We start from the raw sequence: 24,405 nt of genomic DNA, 5'->3' as shown, positions 1-24,405 counted from the left end.
CCCTCTCCCCTGAGGAATATGTTGAGAAGTTGAGAAGTTTTTATTTATTTATTTATTAGTTTTTATCAAAGTCAAGTTTTTAGAAGTTGTGTTATCTAGGAGTCTGTGTTTTATTTGGTAATTTTATTTAATAATTTCTTATAAAAGTGATTTCTTATTTTACAAATCTCAGTAAATTATAAATAGGCTGTGAGTGGAAGTATTTTTCTTAAGAGAGTCCAGTAGTGTTTGAAAGGTTTTATTATAGTGTGACTTTCTTTCATGGCTTGAAATTTCAATAATAGTGCAAATTATTTATGTTTTTCTCTCCCATAGTGATTATTTTATTCATTCAATTTTGTAACCTCACACACATTAATTATTATTAGAACACTGAATTTGGGTTGTAGAATTGGTATCACGAGACCATGAGAATAGGTCTGGACATTTTCGCTGTCAGAAAATTAGAGCGCAAGGTTTGCAAGAAAATACTCAGTTGATCGAATTAAATCACAACATTAGTCCTGAACTATCTAGTTGATGAAGATTAGACCATAAAATTGGTTCAAAAATTATCAGATTGTTGTGGGTGCTATGACAGAGATCAAAGAAGAATTCTATTGAATTTGTTGATTGCTGTGGATTGTCAGATTGAGGAATTTGATTGGTTAATAAGACAGAGTGATTAGGAAAACTTGATAGAAGAGGGAGAAAAAATTTGTTCAGGAATATGAATTGTTAACTATGTTAAAAAGAAAAGAAACTAGAAGAAAAAGATTGGGAAATTTTTTTGTATTGCTCTCTCTCTCTTAAAGTTATAATGGTACAATGCCCATATGCTCATATATATATATATATATATATATATATATAGGCTTACAACAGGATAGTAATTATTCTACCAGCTAACAACCACCTAATTGATAATAATTATCCTAATCAAATACTCCCTCCGTCCCACTTTGATAGTCCTAATTTATTTTTCACACAGTTTAAGAAAAAGTAGTTAACTTTGTTGGAACAATCAATTTAGGTAACTATTTTCCTAAAATACCCTCACATTAATTAGAGTACAACTTTATGAGAACTTGAATTGATGGTAAAAAAAAAATAAACTCTCATTAAATGGGGTAGGTTTATAGTAACAACAACTTACATTGAATAAGGGTATTTTAGGAAAATTAAAATACAACTACATTCTTCAATTGAAAAGTGGACTATAATTTGGGACAGACGAAAAAGGAAAATAGGACTATCAAAATGGGACGGAGGGAGTATATAATTGATGCACATTTAAATTTAAACAATATAATTACAATTATCACCTACCACCTACCATCTACAACTTATTCCAACACTTCCCCTCAAATTGGTGCATCGATATCGTACATGTCCAACTTGTCAAGCGAGTTGTAGAAGTTCCTAGTCGACGCAGTTTTTGTGAGCATGTCAGCCAACTGATCTTCAGACTTCATAAATGAGAATCGTATCACCTTATCTTCGAAATTCTATTTGATAAAGTGTCGAACCACTTCAATGTACTTTGTACGGTCATGCTGGACTAGATTATGGCTGATGTCGATGGCAGCTTTATTATCATAGAACATGTTCATTTTTTATTTTGGAGCAAAGCCGATCTCGGCCATTAGTCTCTTAACCCATAACAGTTCGCACACATCCTTTGCCATCCCTATGAATTCTGCTTCTACACTAGACAAAGACAACACCTTTTTATCTCTTTACTCTGCATGATCACATTACCACTGACAAAGGTGAAGTAGTTTGAAATTGATTTTTGATTGACAATGTCTCCTACCCAATCAGCGTTAGGATAACCATCAATATTGAGATGGTTGTTCTTGAAAAATTGGAGACCTTTTCCAGAAGAATCCTTTTAAATATTGAACGATCCGCATCACAACTTTCACATGCCATTTATTGGCTGGATGTATGAATCGGCTGACCATACTAATGGCATAGGCAATATCGGGGTAAGTATGGGGCATGTTGATCAACTTACCGACTAACCTCTAATATCTTTCTCTGTCGGTTGGCTTATAATCCAAATACTCTCCAAGTTTATGATTCTGTATAATCGGCTTGCCAGTAGATTTACAAATACATGGTGATTGTTTAACTCGATACAAATATTTTTTGCAATTGGCGGGCAGCATTTGTCTCTAATGTTGTAGAATATCAAGATGGAATATTCTTGTATACCTTTTCCTCAAGGTCACCATACAAAAAAGCATTTTTTTTTTACATCAAATTGATACAGCGACCAATCTAAATTGGCTGCTAGTGAGAGAGCAGAACTCTGACCGTATCCAATTTTGCCACTAGTGAGAATGTCTCTTGATAATTGATGCCATAGGTCTGGGTACACCCCTCAACTATAAGCCGGGCTTTATATCAGCCTTGTACTTAATTGTGCAAACCCATTTGCATCCTACAGTTTTCTTTCCTTTTGATAGTAAGACTAATGTCCATGTGTCATTTTTCTACAATGCTAACATCTCATCTTTTATAGCTTGACTCCAATTTGGATCTATGACAGCTGCATGCATGTCATTTGGAATATCGACTGATGACACATTATATACAAAGGCCTCCAGCGACTCTGATAATCAGTGGATTGAAACATAATTTGTAATAGGGCATTTGGATTGTTTTGCATAGGCTTCTGAAGAATATCGATCTGATGGCTTGCTACGCTACGATTGAACCTGTTAGGTAACACATATCAACCTTACAGGTGCCGAGCCTGTGCGATAATAATAAAAAAAAACCTAACTACCACAAAAAACAGTCAATAATCAATTCCAAGTACTGGAGCAAGAACTCTAGATATGCAATGGGTTACTTGATTCACCCTGGTTCCGAAGAGTTTGCTTAATCCGATATACCAGAATTAATTAACTGACAAAATTTACTAACTAGTAGACAGTGGCAAGCAGGGTCGTCTCCTCAGGGACTGGGGAAAAGTTTATTTCCTTTCGAATCAAGACAAACGGGGGGTTTTAGGATTAAATGCTGATGAATTGCTAACTAGATAAATCAAATGCGAAAAATAATTAATTGAGAGAAATAATCAGGGAAACTCTAGCCAAGGATACACTTCAAAAATGGTTCATGCAACTGATCATCGATTCAAATATAATTCTAACATTTATCCATATATTGGTTATAGCTGTTATACACGCGATAAATAATCAGCCTCTCCTTACTTTTTCGATAGTTAAGGTACGACCGTTAACTATTTCTCTAACCAGAAAATAACCCTAGGTACGACCGTGAGATTTAATTTCTAGATTGCATTAAGAATTAGAAAAACCCAACTCTAACTAACAAACACGCTACGAGAGTTTGTTTAAGTTTGATCGTCTGTTTTCCTGACATAAACTCAATTACGCTAGTTGCTACCGGGACAGAAGTAATCGAACAATTACGAATTCAACTACTCCCAATTAGCAAATAAACTACGTGAATATACAAATACCAATAAATGAAAGAAACAGTTAAAATAATTTAGATCTCACAGTTATTGTTGAACCAAATCTTCAGTTGTCTCCTTGACTAAAAGTATGAAATTAGTTCTCCATCAATGGAGAACCAGCCATGCAAATAATTGGGAAAAGCTTTCAATTCGTTTCTCCCCAAAAGTCGGCCAAAAAGGAAAAGTGAAAGACAAGAATGCATTGCTATTTCGTTTCCTAGCCAAACATGAAGAAAAACTGATGTCCCTCCCAAGTCGGCCACAAAAGGAAAAAGTCAAAAGACAAGTACAATGCTCTGTTTTTTCGTTTCCAGCCACCACAATTGATGAATCAATGTCCAACGATTTCTTCCTACTTTGACTCCTAATTGATTGGTATCCTAATACCAGTCAACTTCTAAAAAGAAAGCCCTATTACAAGTCAACTTCCTCAACTTTTCTTTTTCTTGGGAGTGGCCCACTAGCTTCCTAATTTGTAGCCAGCTACTTGATGCATTTTTGGAAGCCACTCACGTGCAATAAATCCCGAGAATCTGGACATGAATGTGCCGCCACCAAATTAGCTGGAAATTGCCCCTTTTAATCATGTTTTGGTTATTTTCCTACAATTAGCACCATTAACCAAATATAAGTAGAATCCATCAATTAATACAATATTTGGCTAAAATAAAAGGAAAAATAAACATAAATTGAATGACAATTTCATATCCTATCACAACCAGCAGTATCAAAATAAATACTAGGATATCATAGTACTTACCTCAAAAATATTCTCAGGAGATGAATAGTCAGGTACTAAAACAGAGGGGGTTATATCAACAGTATCAAGAGATGTATCACATTCGAATTTATCGGCTTCTACATCAGCATCATTGGTAGCGACATGTCTATAGTCTCATCAACATCAATATCAACTCCATCTAACTGTCATGCTAATCCTGACCAACTCTACTCTTTCTTATTCCTTGTCTCCCCCTAAAGTGCAAAATTGGATACTAGTGATGAGAAGAATATTTTAAATTCTAAAAGGTAACATTCACAGTTTCATACATCTTATTATGGTTGGATCAATGCATTGATAACCCTTTTTGTGTATAGCATATTCTAAGAAAATACAGCAAACTGTACAAGGATCTAATTTATTTTGCTGTTTCTTATGCAGCTTGACAAAAGTCACACACCCAAACACTCATGCTGGAAGTATTAGCATTGATGGCAGAGTGAAATGTTGTAATAGAGCCTGCAATGGAGTCTAAAAATCTATGACCCTTGAAGACAATATTTTCAGCAAGTGAACTGTTGTGATAGCTGCATTAGACCAATATCAACGTGAGACATTCGCCCTAATCAGCAGGGCACACGCTATTTTTAAAATGTGCTAATTCTTCCTGTCAACTACTTCATTTTGCTATGAAATCTGAGTACATGAGGTTTCATGTATGAGGCCATTAGTGTTGAAGAAATCCTGTAGTTGTCGATGGCCATATTCACCACCATTATTAGATTAGAGAACCTTGATTGTAATTGAAAATTGAGTACAAATCATTATATAAAATTATTTGAAAATGTCTAGCACTTCATTTTTTTTGTTTCAATAGATACAACCAAATCATATGAGTATAATCATTTATAAAGATTACAAACCAATTAATACCCATAGATGAAATAATCGGTTCGGGTCCCCCAACAACAGAGTGCAATAGAGCAAAAGGTATATTACATTTATTAGAACTAATTGGGTGGTGGACCTGATGACTCTTTGTCAAAATACTTGTTTCACACTTCATAGTGCCAACATTGATACTGATGAATATGTCTGAAAATAGATATTTCATGTATCCAAAGGATGAATGCACTCTTCACCAATGTCATAATCGAATCTCTTGCTCTTTAGTGTTGTCAGTACTTCTCATCTAATTTGCTCTACCAAAATTGAAATCATTCATATAGTATAAATCCCTCCTCCTAGTACCACGATCAATTATCTCCTCGGTGAGAATATTCTAAAAAAAAATAAAAAAGTTGGATACATCAGTGTCACAGAGTTAAGATCGACAACTATTTAACTCATCGACAGTAGTTTATTTGATAGAGAGGGAATCAGTAAAGGATTGGGTAGAAGAAGAGATGAAAACAACATAACAATTCTAGCCCATGTAATTGGATACTGAACACCGTTGGCATTAGAGATCATTGACCTTCTTGGTTGAGTGACACATGAGAAATCATTCAGATCAAAAGTTATATGATTGGTAGCTTTTGAGTTGACAATTCAATCCCTATCACATCGATTTGAGAAATGATTACCTTGGTACTGATAGGCCTTTGAAACATTGGCAGAAAACACTTGTGTAATATTGAGAATTGTAGAAGATGTCACTGATTCAACAATTACAGTGGCAACTTTTCCAAAAACTTTCATATTGATCATCAGCTTTCAATCTGCCTGCTCATCGATTTTTTCCTTTTTGTCCCTTTTACTAGGTTGAATACCCATATAATTTGAAACACATATACGTGTGTCCTATTTTATTGCAACGAGTGCAGCTATCCCTATCGACTTATATCTTGGTGTTTGGAATAACATAATTAGCCCATTTTTTACGTGCTTAGATGCCATGACAGAGTCGATTGTGTTCTTTTCCCCTGTCAACATTACCAATTATCTTGTGTCTGTACGCTAAACATAAACATATGCTTCTTCTACTATTGGAAATGGTTTCATTCACAATATATCACTGTGAATCCGATCTAATCGGTCATCTAACCTATCAAGAAAACTGTACACCCTCTCTTTCTGTATTAGAGAGTTATACTTGTTGATATCTACAGCACACTTCAATGAGTTTGGCCGACGAAAGTCAATCTCTCTCCACGAGCCTTGCAGATTGTTGTAGTGCTTCTCAATCGGTCATCCAACTTGGCTCATCCCTGTCACTCTTTGCCTCAAATCATACAACTGGATGTGCCTGCCCCATCGAAGTATGTGGTAGCAATAGCATCCCATGCCGCTTTAGACCTAAGAAAACAAATGAAGTTACTGATTTAGAATGGATCCATATTGTTTATCAACCATTCTTTCACAATAGAGTTCTCAATCCACCACAATCGAGATACCGGATCTATTGGTGAAAGTTGAGAGAGTTCACCATTGATATATCCCAACTCATCCTTGTCTGAAATATACATTTCGATAACTTAGGACCAAAGAGCCATAGTTGGTGTCATCCAAGTTAATGCCAATTTGAACCATAGATGAATCACTGCTTGGTATAGGTTTCTGACATCTATTCAGGACTTTCATCATCTGTGTGGCCAAGTCTTCAAGAACTATGTCAGTTTGTCCTTTCCCACATTACATAATTTCAAATGATTCCACCATGACTTCTTGTTGAAGGTAATTATCAAAGTAGCACCTTGAGTAGAGACCCTAGAATCCTTGCAATGATACCATGTTAGAAAGAACAGAAACTAGAAAAAAGAGATTGGAAAAATTTTCTATATTGCTTTCTCTCTCTTTTAAAGTTATAATGGTAAAATGCCCATATATATAGGCTTACAACAGAATAGTAATTATCCTACTATCTAACAACCACCTAATTGATAATAATTATCCTAATCAAATCTATAGTGGATACACATTTAAATTTAAACAAGATATTTACAACTATCACCTACCACCTACCATCTACAACTCATTCTAACAAAATAATGGCAAAACTTTTTAGAAATTCGGTTAATGGTGAAATTTTTTGTATATTGACTTAGTTTGATTTTTAAAATGAAAAAAATATATTGAACAATGTAATTTGGATTATTTTCTTTGTTGGATTGTTGCAAGTGAGTTACCAAAACATGATTTCAAGAAGAATGGACAATTATTTTTTATGTGATGATCAAAATAATGGCAGAAAATATTTACAAAACTTTTGTTCATCGTACCAAAATACCTAAAGATTTTGGAAGGATGTTTATTATGTTTTGTAGACTATTGAGAAGGATTATACTTTCAAGCCAAAATTTGGTTGTTGGAATTAGATTGTAGATTTTGAAAATGATAGACTTGTTGATGATGTGGGTGTTTTTGAAAATTTTGAATCAGTTAACAATTTTGATTTGTATACCTTGTTTGGAGAAATTGTGAGTGATAAATTTGTTCAAGAAAGAGAATGTATTGATTTAGTAAAGAAGGAAGAAAATTTTGGCTTGGGAAGTAAAGAAAAAGAAGTAGTTGTTGAAAAATAGGTTAATTACACTTTGTCCTCCTAAACTGGGACCCTTGTAACACTTTAATTTGCCCCTCTAAATTCCAAATATATACTCCCTCCGTCCCATTGATACTGTCGTACTTTTCTTTTTTATCTGTCCCAAAATGATTGTCACTTACTAAAATTGACAATGATAACTTTCACACATTTCTGTTCCATACCCTTCAATGTGACAACCCTTTCTTATCTTTTAGTTGGCCTAATTATGCACTTACCAAGTACCAATACTGCACTTAATAGTTCGTGACTCCCACGTGAAATGCAAATAACAATCGTGCATGACACTTTTCTCTAAAGTAGTGTGGAGACATTTCATTCTTTTAGGTCCCACATATCTTATCACACCTTGTGGCTTTTTTTATCATTCAACCACGTATGAATACATTGAAAGTCAAGCGAGGTATTACCAAAACTTAAACACAAATCATTTAAAATTCTTGCACTGTTGATAATAATTGCAAGTCCCGAAGTGCGACACACTTTCTAGGACGGAGGGAGTATATTTTACCCCGTATGGTCAACTTTTTGACAAGGTTAAGATAAAGTCATATTTTTCATGACCAAAATATCCCTAACTAATTCTTAAACACACATAATAATTGTAACATAACAAATACCCATTTCTTTAATAGTAGCTAAATGCATCTAAACACAATTACATTATGCATTTCTATCTTTTAGCCTTTAAATGAATTAGATAATTCACAAAAAAGAAGTCTAAGCAAACCAATATATTTATTTCAATGCCAATAGCAATACTTATTTTAAATGAAATAAAATTAATTAGTGCATTTGGAATGAAAATTATTTGCTTATATTTTTTATTGTAGCAATTTTTAATGTGTTTTATATGAAATAAAAAATGATTAAAAATAAAAAATATATTAAAAAATGCATTAGAGAGTTTTCAATTTTTTAAAATGTAGAATGCAAACAAACAAAAAGCAAGGTAAGAATGTGATACAAAATTACTAAATAGCATCTTGTTGACTTGTGAAAATCTTGTGACAGCTGCAAAGTCAATGAAAATTATCAAAACTAATCCATTTATAATTTAAAGGAAGACAGATAAGCGACGGAAAACTTGTGCAGGTGTTTTATAAATTTATAAATTCTTTTTTTCTCCACAATACTAGTTTTTAATTCTTTGGTATTGTACCATCTTTTATTTTTTTAAATCATATGGCAGTGTTTTTCCTAATAAAATGTTTCATATTCCAATTAAAAGTATAGCACTATTCTAGGACTATTATGTAAGGGCATTGATGTCAGTTTGTTAAAATTTTGGATGGAGAATTCATCAATAACATTTGACTAGTCAATGAAGGGGGCATAGTGTATATATTTAAAGTTCAGGGGCAAAGTGTTATAAATGGCCAAGTTCAAGGGGCAAATTGTAATTAACACTTGAAAAATTTATTGGTTCGAACTCTCTTCAAGGTGATAGGAAGATGTTTGATTTTATTAATATGGATTTCATTGGAATTGAAAAATATTTTGCTCGTTTATTGATGGTGTGAAATCTTTTACTAATTATGGTAGTGGCCATTCTGAATTGTTTGATGGTGATAATTTTTGCCAAAAATAATCTATGATTTTGTATACTTGGCCTATGACACCCCATAATTTTATTTTAAAATTTAGACATATTAGTTTAAAATCTATCATGTTATAGAGATTAATTTTATTTGGGAAGAAAATTTTTAATTGCAAATCTATGAACCATTTTTGTAAAATTGAATCATTAGAAACATTAAAGAATATGATTAGTTAAACTTATTAGGAAGAAATAAAAACAAGAAATGAAATTATTGAATTAGAAATAATCAATTATGCAATGATAAGGATAAATTGAATACTAGGAGTAGAAATTGAATACTAGGAAATTAGAAAGAAAAGAAAATGTGAGGAGTTTCACAGATCTAGACATTTCTTGTGTAATTTAAAAGAATTAAAGTTAGAAATAATTAGGGAAGTAACAAGTATTGATTTAATACACAACATTAGCATGAACTAATGAAGAGATAAGTTTACAATTATTGTTCTAGAAGTTAATCTAAAACAAATGCTAATTCGTAGAGGGAAAATGTGAAAAATTTGAGAAATTTGTAACTACAATAGAATTATGGTTTGGAGGCATCAAAGGAATTATTGTAGGAAATGAAAAAAAAAAAAAAAGCAATGAAAAGTTTGGAAGACATTAAGGATTCTTTTGTAACTAACATAGTAATTGTTTGGGGAGTTAATGAAGGGAGATTATAAAAATTTTTAATAATTCTAATTCATGATGAAGGAAGTAGAGGCTACTATAAAAGATTAAAAGGGGACAAGAATCCTAAGAAAATTGAAAAGTGTGAGAGTTCAGTAAAGAAAAATGAGTGAAAGCTCAACTGATTTCATTACAAAATGAACTTTGAAATTTGAAGGTGAGTACTCCTTTTGAAAAGTTATTTGAAGTTCATGTGTTTTGCAAATGAATTTTGTTATTATATTTGCCAAATTATGTTTCAAATGTGGAAACATTTGTGTGGTGAAATTTCAAATCTTGTAATACATGATAGAGATTTTATAATTTTAAACTATTAATTTTCATACCTCATGGATTATTGTGCAAATAGTTTGAGTTTGAATTTTTGAATATTTATGAAAATATGAATTTTTTGAAATTTTGTATTTGTGGTGGGATTGGTAAACCTGGCTTATGAATTCAAAAATTATTCAAGTAATTTATGTATACTACACCTAGTACGTATGTTCCGTGCACTCGAAAATAAATTTCCAGGGTATCTATGAACCGGGCTTTGCTAGGGAATTTTTAGGTCCTTCATATATTGACTTATGAAAGTCAAGAATGCATCGAGCTGAAGATAAGTAATAAGTGGCCATGACCTCCATCCGGCAAGATCAAGAGGTTTGATCTTATGGTATGATTGAATTTTCTAGGGATATTTCGAGTATCTCCTTTTGTTGCAAGCTATTGCGTAGGCAAAATCTAGTGTCTTATGAAAGTGTCAAGTCACGTACGCAATCTTTGAAATTGTATGAATATTTGTTTGAGTCAAATAGACCGACTGAGAATTGGTAAAGCCCATTCTACTGATAATTATGTATAATTTATAGATATATTATTGCGTAACCTTTAATCATATCAAAGATGTTTGGAAAAATTTGATAATTATTGAAAAATATGTGATAGACAAATTTTGAATCTCTATCATAATTTTATATAATAATTTGTCAATGATTTCTTAAATTTCATTTGCATACACAATGAGTCTCATTGGGTTTTAACTCATCAAGTTTTGTTAAAAAAATGTTTCTAGGAGAGGAGACTTAATTAGTGAAACTATCAAGGGGATCATATGAAGGATTAATCGGTATCAAAAGCTTGGGACTAGATGCACGTGAACTTGATTGGAGATTTAATTGTATATTATGGATAAGTTTAGGCTATTCTATGGTGATTTTGTATTACTAAAAATTGATTTCAATGAAGATTTTAGGATTTTTAAAACTTATAAATCTTACAATTTTTTTTAATCCTAATGAGAACCAGGCAAGCAGCCAATCCATCTATATTTAGTAAGGACAAGTTGGGTCGTTATATGGGCACTTATGTTGGTGACTTTGGTGATGAATGAGTTTTCATAAATGAGTATTTTGTTTGAGAAGAAATTGTTCATGAAATACAAAGTTCATTCTTTACCATGTGTCAAGATGAAAGTTAGTTGTGAAGTGTTACATGTTGTTCTTACATTTATAGTGTTTTCAATGAAGATTGTTACTTGAAATGGAGTTGGATCTGACTCAATAGAGAGTGTGGTTTAAGGGAGGCAATGTTGGCAAAGTCAACCAAACTTAAAAGTTTCTATTTATTTATTTATTAGTTTTATTGGAGTCATGTTTTTAGTAGTTGTATTATTTAGGAGTTTGTGTTTTATTTTATAAATTTTTATGTAAGTGATTTCTTATTTTACAACTCTTAGTAAATTATAAATAGAGCATTAGTGGATGTATTTTTCTTAAGAGAGTCCAAGAGTATTTGTAAGATTTTATTGTGGTGTGACTTTTTCCCATGATTTGAGATATCAATAGTTGTGATTCTTTATCCATTCAATTCTATAACCTTGCATGCATTAATTATTATTAGAATTTTAAATTTGGGTTATACAAAATTAGATAATATAGATGTTGCCAATTGACCAAAAAAATACAAAATTTGGATTATGAAATTGGATCAAATGGTTCATTAGTTGGATTGCAGAGGGTTGATCTATTCCCCTACAATCCTAACTAAAAAGCCTCATGATGATTGTTTTGGTTGTTTAGGGATAACCACAAAGATTTGAAGGTGAATTTCCTAGAATTTAGCCAAGAACATCTGCAAATTGACACAAATACGTTTGGATTGCTATTTTTAAAATTTTTGTAGAAGAATATACATGAGCAATTTGATGTATATGAGGTAAAAAGATGATTGAAAAATGTGTTTAAGGAAAATGTAAAAATTTTTCCTTCAAAAACTGCAATCCAAAGTTTTCTGCTGAACATGCTCCTAGGAAAATGTGAGCCTTGCTTTATCATATGAATGCCCCATCAATGCTTTTTGAATTTGAATACCACCTTCTATAATTCATCAATTTCAAACATGGTTCAAAAAGTAAATTTCAAACATGGTCCAAAGAGTTGTGACGACTCAAATGAGTGGTCACTAGAACTGAGGCCTCTGGTTCTAGACCATTCCACTTTGTACTGAGATGCAAGACTTGCCAGCGACTCAGACAAATTCGGGCAACTTGGCCTAATTCAACACGAAGATGAAGAGGAATAGATGATTTAGGAACGATTCTCCTGAATCATCCCTGGTCAACTCCAATCAACTTAATAGCCAAAAAAAACTAGCGAAAAACAAAAGGCAAAAAGAATGAATCTGAAAATCAGCCAAAAACAACTCAAAAAATGAAAATAATAACAAGAACTAGGTTGAAAAGTGAAAACCCATTAAACAAAATTCAATGAAGGTGAATAATTTCAAACATAGGAATCAAATTAGAAAACCTTATTAATTTAGGTTTTGTTTGGATTGCATTTTTCTAGATTTTTGGTAGAAAAATTACTGTAACGATTTGATACATGTGAGGTAAAAAGGTGATAGGGAAATGTGTTCACGGAAAATGTAACAATTTTTCTTTGAAAACCTGCTGTCCAAACAGGGCCTTACCTTTCGTCTTTCCTTTCATCCCAAAACTTCAGTCGTCCATGAGTAAGAAGAGAGGCAGAAGGAGGCGAGGTTAATTGATAACTCATAGAGAGTTAAAAAACTTCATCATCATTTAAAGGCTGAAGAATGAGCAAAAGAGAAGACACAAAACTCAGTAGAACCTCTAAGGAGCGGTTTTTTTTTTAAATGGACACTTATTTTAGCTAAAATAGAAACCCATTTTGGATTGGTTATGGACCTTGTGTATTATGCCAAATTACTTGTGGTTTTGGCTGGATTAAAGTTTAGAAATTTAAGTTAGTTGTGCTTATTTCCTTTTTTGAATCAATTTGGGCTAGAATTAATTATAAGATAGTTTAAGATATATTACTAGTTTAAGATAAATTACTCACATCATACAATGGAATAGCCCAAATCTATTGGATATTTAGTGAAAAAATATATATAATTCTTGTTTTACCTTACATATAATTTTTTTAATTTAGTAATTAATATTACTAAATATCTAGTGGTAGAGATTTTATTTTATTGACTTTTATTGTTATTTTAATTCCCTTATAATTCTTGTTATAACTTTCATGTGTTGCAAATGGACTTTAATAAGGACTACTTTTAAATGGTTGGTGGTAACCACGATGCACAAGCTACTGAGACAAATTTGTAGCATACACCAACTATTCCACTAAACATTTAAATCGTACTTAAAATTTCTTCAAAAAATGAACAAATGATCATGCAAACAAGTTAATATTGAGGATAAGAATTTTAACTTACTAATATAATCCAAACTATTCTTCTATTAATAACAATCTTTTTTACCATAGAGTACCAATTAAGATGCAATCATATACTTAGAAAAAAGAATGAGATGTCCTGACAAGTCATTAATTTCTTTGTGCTTTTGGATAATACTATATGACCCTCAAAATATCCACATAATCCCCGTGTAGTTTTATATAAAGTGAAAATTTGACGCTACATAATCTCTGTAATGTCATTAGTTAAAATGCCAGTATTGTCCTATAACTCAAGCACTAAATTGACTTTATATAAAACTATAGAGGGATTATATAGATAGCTGCAAAAATACAGGAGGTTAAGTAAACATTTATATAAAATAATAGGTGGATTAAGTGGATATTACAATATCATCACATGCATTGTTGAAGTGTGTGTCAGTCAATCACTATAATGGGAGATGCTTTCCATCCATATTTGACTTTACATAAGATCATAAGAGAATTATGTGGATACTTTGAAACTTTAGGAGGATTATACAGTATTGCACAAAAGTACAAGGGGATTGTGAGTAATTTTAATTTTACCGTATTTATTTTTGAAGAAATAGTAAGATGAAACTATTATGTGTATTTAAGAAGAAAAATTCTAAGGTTGGAAAATGGTGGAGAAGAAAAATAATACAAACTATAGTGGCAATTATTAGGATAACAACCTACTCTTTACTTGCAATTTATAGATCTTCTTATAAAGAAAAGATTCATCCTTTCCGGTTTTCATCTGTAAGTTTGTTTTTCTTTTGCTTTTTAAGGGTTATTATCACTTTACTCCTTTAATGTTTGGTGCTATTATCAATTTCTCCTTTAACATTGCTTTTTATTCATTTTACACCCAAAACTAATGGTCAAAGTTAACGAAATTTGTTAATTCAAGTAAAAAGATATGTTTAGCCCTTAAAATTATTATCGCTTTTTCTTTATAAACTATAGTCTTATTATTAATTTACCCCCTAGAGTTATTTTTTAGGAAATTTATCCCACTATTAAACCAACTTAGCAAGTTAAAAAACTTTAGTTGGTTTTTCTCCTTTTTAGTATCAAGGAAAAAAGTCAAAATATTAATCTCTTTCTTCTTGGCAATCTTATTAATATTGAGAAAAAATAGAACGATGAGGGAGAGGAGAGAGAGAGAGAGAGAGTGAGCTCAATTTTTTTTTATAAAAAATCGAACTAAGAAAGAGTTCAATAGTTTTATTATTTTAAAATTATTTTACTCTTTTGTTTACCACTCAATTCCAATCCTAATCTCGACGACGTTAAAGTAATATGGTAATATTAGATTCTTCCTTGTTTTCTTTCTTTGCAAAATCTAATTTTCTATCTCGTTCTCTCCTATCTCTTTTCTTTTCTAGAACTAATTGTATGGAAAAATAAATTTGGAAAAATCCTTTTATTTTTATATTTTTGGAGCTCTTAAAGTGAAAAAAATGAAGAATAAGCATTCCAACCTTTTGTACTTTTAATTATATATAAGAAAAAAGGGGCAAATCCATTAAAAACATTTTGAAAATACTAGTTAGGTAATCAATATGGTAAAATATCTAGAAAATAATATTAGAGAATAAACCAATTGTATCACTATTTTTTTTTAATTGGCAAACCCTAATGGCAGGGTTGGGTCCCCATTCCGAATATTATTAAAAAATGAGAACATCAATAAGGTAAGAAAAACTACATGTCGAACACTCGGTGAATATAAGGAAATTGCCTAGCATTTAAACGAATAACACATGTGATTACTGCCGGCAACGTAGTAGCCTCATAGACTGATGAAATCATATTCTGTACAGCAAGTTTTGCAAGACCATCTGCTGTGAAGTTAACCTCTCTGTAGCAGTGTGTTAAAATGAACTCCGCCTTAGCCAACATAGTAGAGATCCTCACTACTTCCCCGTGTATACACCAGGGACACTTTTGCAGCCCTTAATCGTGTTGAGCAGAGTAAGTGAGTCCGTCTCAACAATAACATTGCACAAGTCCAAGGATAAGCATAATTGCAGGCCTTCTAACATAGCTAGGCGATTGTATCACTATAATTTAAAGGGATAAAGTGATTATAACAATATAGTAATGCCATAAAATAAAAAGATATTTTGTCCAAAATTTGTTAACATGTTGAGTTGAATTACCTGTGGAGATAAAATGACTAAAGATAACGTTAAGGGGTAAATTGATAGTAGTGATATAGTTTAAAGGGATAAAGTGATAATCACCCTACTTTTTTTACAAGCAATTCATCCCTCTCCATTGCCAAGTTTCCAAAGTACAGGCCTTTAGGTGCAGCGACTTTGATGTTTTTGCTCGGCACATAACTTCCGGCGAGGCCTGGAGGGCCAATGATGGCTTCGAGCAACTCCTTTACGAGACCAAGAAGACCGCCGAGCGCCTAGACCGCTAATACTCTGCCTCCCGCCACCTCTCCGCTGTCACTCGTTCTGCTGTTGACTGCGCCCAGGAAATCGATCGTGAATTCGAGCTCACCCAGCGCTAGCAGACTTTTTCTCTCGATTTCAGTAAGAATTGGCTGAGAAACAGAAAGCAGCTCATTGATTTTCTTGACACTCCACTGGCAAAAAGTTTTACAACAATTTTCTTCCTGTGGTTTGCTCTTTTTGGATGGCTGTTTCGTTTCCTGATATTTGCAACGTGGGTGCTGCCATTTGCTGGTCCTCTTTTAATATGGGCTGTCGCCAACAATCTTGTCATCAAGGGAGCATGCCCTACATGTAGGAGACAGTTTGTTGGATATAAAAACTAGACGGTTTGTTGTGCAAGTTGTGGAAATATAGTATGGCAGCCTCAAGGTGACTTCTTTTCAAGAGGGAGCCAAGGTTCGAGTTCGTCTTCAAAGTCTGAACATGATGTAATTGATGTTGAGTTCGAGAAGAAATGAACTTCGAATACCAAGTGGCTCCTTTAAGGGTATCTTTACTGATGATGCCTTCCAAAACTAAGATTGATTTTCAGATCTTTCAACTATGAATTAAAAACACCAAGTGGCCAGACTCGGTCTGCATCCACTGAGGATGTCATGCAAAAATATTTAAGGAATTAAAAAAACCCTACTTTTTAATTTTAGTTTCCTCTTAGTTTCTGTTAATGTATGTCGTAATTGTTTTTATTTTTTTAGTATCAAAAAATTTAAAGGAAAAAGATGAACCTTTCAAATGAGAGTTTGAAAGGCTCTTAATGCCACTCAATAAGGATATATTGCTCAAGTATACATATAGCTTTTTGTCATGGTTCTTATAGCTTCTAATAGCTTTGTTAAGGGAGTGTTGTGTGTAGGAAAAATAACAAAAAACAATGTTAACTAAAGCTAATAAAATGAAGCTTGAGTCATGCTTAACAGCACTGTCCTAATAAACTATTTCAGGAAGGATCAGAACTAGCAAATGTTGCGTAAATCCAGCAGAGAGTGAAAGAAGAAGAAATAGAAGAAGAAATCTGGTAGGAAGGTCTCTACTGTCAGCTTTTAGTGTGCTTTCTAAAGTGGGAGTAACTGCTATTTATAGGTAAAAAAAAAAAGTAAATTTTACTTTTTGCTCGCAGTAAAACTATCTTGGGCCGTGTTTAACCCACACGCAAGGGAGGGTGCAAATTAGGGATGGCAACGGGGCAGGGTTGGGGCGGGGGACGGGGGACCCGCTGCCCACAAATCCCCCCCACCCCGCTTCCCCCACGGGTGTCCCCGCGGGGCTAATAAAAATTTGTTATATAATTTTATTATAGTTAAATTTTAGCAAATAATAAAGTACTAAAATATCAACACATCACCAAATTATTATTCATTGTAATTTCACAATTGAAACTTATAAAAACAATCAAACAAAAGTTATTTGAATACAATCCAACATGATGAAATAAATACAACTAAAGTAGTCAAGTTTTCACTTTTGGCACAAATACAATCACTAATTCATTATTGTGCTTGTGCTTTTTTGAAGAAAAAAATGTTATTGTATTAAGTGTAATTAGGGATTTAGTATAAATGTATTAGTAAATTTAGTATAACAATTAATAATTTGTATTAGTACACACATATAATTATTAGTATAATTGATAATATCAATTATATTACATATACTAATATACATTATATAATACATATAACTAATAATATCATTATCATAAGTTTGTAACTAATTAAATTATATATTATATATATAATTATATACATATATATTTTATATATTTATTTTTTTAAAGCGGGTGGTGAGGCGGGGGATGGGGCGGGGGTACACTCCCCCGTCCCCTGTCCCGTTTCTAAGCCCCGCCCCATTAGTCCCCTGCGGGGCAGGTGCCCGCGGCCACCCGCCCCCATTGCCATCCTTAGTGCAAATCCATCAGTTTGTACTGAAACGGCCCAACTCAACTTCTCTCTCATGCGTGAGCCCACATTAGTTACCAATCTAACACAAACCCAATAAAAGACTAAACATTATAAAGTGATGAGAAGTCCCTTTGGTATTCCAACGTGGGATAAGATCTTTTGAAATACTCTTTTATTTACAACATTGTGCGTTTGTCACCCTATTTTTTTGGACTTCCACCACTATATTTTTATGAGTATGACACATTTAATACTGCGAAACAAGTGAAAAAGAATGAATGTGTGACCAATATCATCTAACATGTGGCAGGTGAAACGCACCAATAGCCAAACATGGGTTTAGAAATTTTTACACAATTATAACAAATTAACAAAAGTGGTAGTATTATAGGTGGGTTTTGATTTTATTGACTGGCCTGTTTCCTTTGAGTCTATGACTATAGTTTGACTTCCATCTCGCTAATCTCATTGCCAACATGCCACCTAGCACATTAGTGCTATTTAATTGTCATCCTAAAAGCTATCGTCTATTTCATTGTCTTATCCACTATCACAACTTCCCCAACTCTCCATTGTAACCTTCTCAATCCACCACTTTCTTGCTCCATAGTTCCTCACAAAAAGAGAACTATCAATTGTCAATATATTTTTGCTAACCTTTCTTAGTGTGCCTCTTTAAGCACTTCTCCTACCGTCTACTGATCTCTATTTGTTAGATTTCTTGTTCAACATTAGTTACCAAAAAGTAAAAGAGCACCACTTGAACCTTTAAGATGGTTATGAGATTTGTAAGGATGTTTCATGTGATTGTGGTTATTCTTCTCCTACCATCTACTGATCTCTATTTGTTGGATTTCTTCTTCAACATTAGTTACCGAGAAGTTAAAAAGCACCACTTGAACCTTTAGGATGATTATGAGATTTATAGGGATGTTTCATGTATTTTTGGTTATTATAATGATTTTTTTTATTTAGAGAGAATGAAAAGTAGAAATGATTTGATTTGATACCTATTCCCTAGAATTTGCACCATCTCATTTGATAATATTTCTCTCCCTCATGTATTTTGTTTCTTAATCACCTCTACCCAAGTAATACTTTGAATGGTATCCTTGTTCTAAATCCAAACTAATTTCCATTTGGAATTCCAATTCTAGAGTTTAAACCAAATGCCACACGAGACTCCAATGAAATAACATGATAATTTATTTGAAACATACAATCTTTATCCCTAATCCAAAAGTACAACTCTATGATACCAAATATAACAATAATACTTATAATAATCATTTCAAAACATATAAATGCTTATATTTCTATCTTTGGATTATGATCTCCTAAACATGTTTGTTTGGGAGGCTTGTTTGAAAAAATTATCTATTTTTTGAAAACGTTTAACACATTATGTAATCACCTCTTTATTTCACATTTATTCTTTCAAATAAATTGCTATAATATTGTAAAAATAGCCATCATTTTTATGCATTTGTATTAGGTTCAAATATCTATTAGAACTTAATACTACTTGTACAATTTACATAGATATTTAGGGTTTTATTAAAGTAATTTAAATAACATTTTTAAATTGTATGTGGAGTCTAATTATCTCTAAAAAACAATGTCAACTTTGAAATACCTCCTCAAAAATTGATCGAGTTCAAGTTAGAAATATTTTTTGTAAAACTTTTGATAAGAATGAATTAGATAAAGTGTGTGTGTGTGTGTGTGTATTACCCTCCTACCCTCCCTTATCTCTCGTTATTCTGTAATTGTAAGGTCTAGAGATAGCAAGACAGGAGAGCTCTAAGCTCTCCTCTTTGGCCGCCTGAACTAAGTCAAGGTGGTCAAATTATAAAAGTGCTCAAGAAGTTTGGAAAAGATTAAAAGAAATTTATGAGTGTAAAGATATTTGATTGTAGAAATTAAAAGAAGCAATACACTACTTCGAATCCTCACCAAGAAGAGAATATAGATAATTTGATAGTCGAGAAAATTATTAGCAATTTGTATGAAACACTTAAAAGAGCTAATGATTAGAACAAAAATTTAAATTAAACTTAGATAAATGTATATTAGACAATAAAAAAATAAAAATGAAAATGAAAATGGGAAAAAATTATTCAAGACCTAAGAAATTTCAATCATAAAAATAAGGAGTCTAAAGAAAATCTTGAAGTAGAAAATCAAAAGTTGGAAGGAAAGTTTAAGGTGTATGAACAACATTAAGAAAAGATTGGATGTTGTAAAAAAAGGTAAAGAGTAGAACTGTAGTTACAAATGAAATAAAGACTCGTAGTAAAAGTGAACCTAAAAGGCCTAAAGATAGTAAAAAAAATCACATTAAGGATAAATCAATTGATGAATCTAACATTTCTTGAAATTATTAAGAAAGGTTTATTCATAAGTTTAATAGATGTTGGTTTAAGAATGAAATCAAAAGCGAAACTAAATTTATATGTGTTAAGAAAGAAAAATTTATAAAATTCAAGGAAGAAGAGAAAACATAAGAATGCAATGGTAAATGATATGATATATTCCAGTGAAAACAGAAGAAATAGTCCATCTCAATAATTTTAAGGGACATAATGATCATAAAAAGGTTCTACATGATGATATTAGAAAGGGATAATATCATAAACCTCTCTTGAGGTTTCTCTTAATATCACTTGGCACCTCTGAGGTTTTTGAAATATCACTTACCTCTCATAGTAATTGTAAAAAGACTATGTTAACCCTCACTTGACACATAATTCACATATCAAATAAATTGATCTCAAAAATTTAAAAAAAAAAAGAAACGAAAGTCACTTTCTTCTTTTTCCCTTTTCTCCGTCATTCTCTCTTACTCATTTTTTGGATGATTATGCAATATTTTATTTGTAAAATTATAATAAATTAAATTTTGTTTGTATTTCATTTTTTGTGATTGTGATAAAGTAGGGTATGATTTATTTACTTATTTTGAGTTAATTTTTATAATGATTGGTACAAGTTAATAGTTTGGGTAAGGGTTGAGAAGATGTTGGAAAAAAATGTAAAGTCCATAAGAACTCGGTTTTAAGCATATAGAGTCAAATTGGTGCAAGTGTATTTCTTTTCAAATAGTTTTTTTTATTTTTTCAAATTTATATTTGTATAGGGCATAGCATTATGATGTGGTAGCATTACAAGAGATTATTTTTTAGGTGATGGTTTTCTTGAAACGAGCAAAACGGTTTAGGAATATTATTATTTAGCAAGTGAAAGGGTAGTTTAGGGCTTTTAAAAATTTTGTTATACAAATAACAAAAGTAAGGAAGGTAACCGATATTTTTAAAACCTAAGAGGTGCTAGGTGATATTAAGAGAAACCTCAGGGAAGGTTTCTGATATTATCCCTACTAGAAATGAAAGATTTAAGAACTATATAATGGCTTCTGTCCATGGACATAAATGTATACCCTTGTTAGCCTTTTTAAATCACTGGAAATACATATGATTCTTGAATGCAATTGGAGTAGATTATTAATCTATGATTACAAATATGCAAAAAGTGTATATTGTGTATATTTTGTATAGAAGAATCAAAAGGACTTGACTTCATTATCCTTTGATAATCTTAGTATATACTTTAATATCTTTGAGTTGAGATTGATGAAGAATGAAGAATAGCAAACGAGTAGAAACTTGCAAAGGTGCAAAGAAGCAGAAGAAAGAGAAAATAAATGCTCAAAAACTTCACAAATCATTTGAGGTGAAGATCATAAAATGGAAATAAATACTAAGCATTTCAAGGAATTGCATGATAAAGTAATTGTATCTCTCACTTGTAATGATCTTGATTGTGAAATAAATGATGTTAAAGTTAAAGCCATCATTAGTTACTTCCATATTAAATTGAAGAAATCCTATACCAATAACAAAGGGTTTGAAAATTAAGTGAATGATATTAGACATGAACCTATTGATACAAAGGACTACTTAATGAATAACTACTGTTGATACTAAATAATGAATAACTACTGTTAATACATCGGACATGTATTTATGAATTATCTTATTTGGTCTTCATTGCATGTTGAGTATGAGATTATATCATTGTTGAAATATCAACATGGATATAATAAAGAGGAGAAGGATAATTCTATAAAAAAAATACTTACATGATTCATTATTCCTTATTCTACTTTTACAAGGTATTTGTTAAAAAAAGGTTTTGTGCTTAATTGCCTATTGTTATTGTAATTTTGAATAATTGCCTATTGATATTGTAATTTTGAATAGAACACAATGTGGAGGGTACTTTGAATTTTCAACAGTTTGTTATATAATCTTTTTTTTTAATTATAATATGATTGTCTTGACCTTATTTGTTTATGACATATTATAACTTAGGGACAATGTTTTAGTAACGATAGTTATGGTAACGAAATAGTTTTTACCTAATATAATAAGTTGTTGCATTCTTAGTGACCATTTGATTATTTGTTGGACTTATCCACCCAAATAAGATAACATCTAAAAATAAGGAAGTAACTTTCCCATCTAAAATAGTAAGTTAACCATAATAAATTAGTAACTTTTATACCTCAAAAGGTAAATTGGAATAACTATTAAATTTACTTTTTAAATAAATAAATTATTACTTTATATCCCAAACTTACTTTTTAGAGGATAAGTTTAGTTCAAGTAATAGTAAGTTTTTAAACATAAATAGTAATGTTTACTGATAACATGATAAATTTGATTAATGATCAAAACTTACTGATTTATGGGACACATGTACTATTTTACTTTAAAAACTTATCTCAAACTAGTATTAGGAAGTTTATTTGAAATAATGATAAGATGTTTTATTAATCATTAAAGTTTAGTACCTTAGTTAGTAAGTACTCGTAATATACCTATACAATATATGATTATAGGTATAATTTTAAAAAATTTTGTATTTATATATTTTAAAATACTATGAAAAATATTTTGACTTTTCACATAACCTTCTAAAATATGTAATAAAACTTTGTCGTATTATAAGTTTTTAATCATTTTCAATTTAAAAAGTTTGAAAGTTTGGATAACAATAACAACAAATCTTCCTAGTTATATACAAAATATCACTTGTTTATATATAACAATTTTTATAATTTAACACCTATGAATATAATAAGATGATAAAGTTTTAATAAATTTACATCTGGGACACAAGAATTAATAAGAGTTAAAGCCCAAGCAAAATGAGAAATAATATAACAATAAAAATGACAAAATTAGTATAACAATTAATATAAGAAAATCAGTATGATCTGGACTTTTTTCTTGGGAGATTGTTCAAAAAAATGAGATCCAACAATTAAATGAAAATCACATGCACATATAATCTATTGTATAATATAAATTAAATTAAATTCATGTATAAAACGGTTCTAAAATAATTAGCACACTATGATATAATGTTATTTTAACAACAAAATTTTTTTTTACTAAAAGCCTCAAATATCTATGACATGCATATGGGGGATATTTTACCATATTTGTATCTCACATCTAATCATTAAAGTTAACTTGAGGAAGAACATTTTTTATAATAGAATTATTTTGAATTTAGTTAACAAGTTGAGATTTTTTAAACAATAAAAGTGAAATATTTTGGGAACTTAGTTTTTTATTTTCTCATAATTAAAAATTGCTATATTTTAGCAATTGTTACCATTGACTTTTCATTTTCTAGACTAATTTTTATCAATGTAAAATTAGTTTTTTTAACAATAGTTGAAGTTCCATTTGTCCAAGGATTAACATTCTATTGCTATTAATTTATATGTAAATATTTAACCTAAGTAACAAAATAAATAATAGCTACTTAAAATAAGGAAACAGGTGCTCAATTGATTGTGTTCAAACTATGAATTCCATTAATGCATCACTGTTAAATTATATTTTCATTTGTACGAAATCAATATGCATCGTATATTGACTAGAACTAAATTACTGATTACTTAAATAAATCATTCCTAAACTCATGATGTAATCTGTATTGCATTTGGTCACCTTTATACTCATGCCATTGTCCTTTCTTTCTATTTAGGTTTTAAAGGTGCCAAATTCTCTTGATTATATTAGTGAAAAAGCATAAAATCTTTTACAAAATTATTTCAATTTATTTACATAAATTTTAGTACTTTTCGCAGAAACTATGTATCGTAAGAATGGATTACTAATTTTCCAATACACATAACTATTACTTCAAAAAGCAAAAAAAAAAAACTTGATTTTATTATGTTTTAGTTAGGAGTACGTTTACTAGTAACAATAGAAATAGTGAAGTTGGTGCAA

At 31.1% G+C, this 24,405-nt stretch overlaps 1 long non-coding RNA gene and 1 pseudogene across 1 annotated transcript; one reads left to right on the top strand and one right to left on the bottom strand.

The window, feature by feature from the left end:
* Window positions 1-6,019: 6,019 nt before the first annotated feature.
* Window positions 6,020-6,981, bottom strand: LOC140006188 (uncharacterized). Its single transcript, XR_011813825.1, has 2 exons — window positions 6,593-6,981; window positions 6,020-6,494 (listed from the first exon to the last, which is right to left on the bottom strand). It is a non-coding gene; the product is annotated as an uncharacterized lncRNA (long non-coding RNA).
* Window positions 6,982-14,155: 7,174 nt separating this feature from the next.
* Window positions 14,156-16,813, top strand: LOC113722591 (uncharacterized; annotated as a pseudogene).
* Window positions 16,814-24,405: the final 7,592 nt, after the last annotated feature.

This window comes from Coffea arabica, chromosome 5e, assembly GCF_036785885.1.
Source record: "Coffea arabica cultivar ET-39 chromosome 5e, Coffea Arabica ET-39 HiFi, whole genome shotgun sequence".
In the NCBI taxonomy this organism is placed as follows: Eukaryota; Viridiplantae; Streptophyta; class Magnoliopsida; order Gentianales; family Rubiaceae; genus Coffea; species Coffea arabica.
The sequence above is the reverse complement of the archived record's forward strand: the minus strand, read 5'-3'. Positions and strand labels throughout refer to the sequence as shown.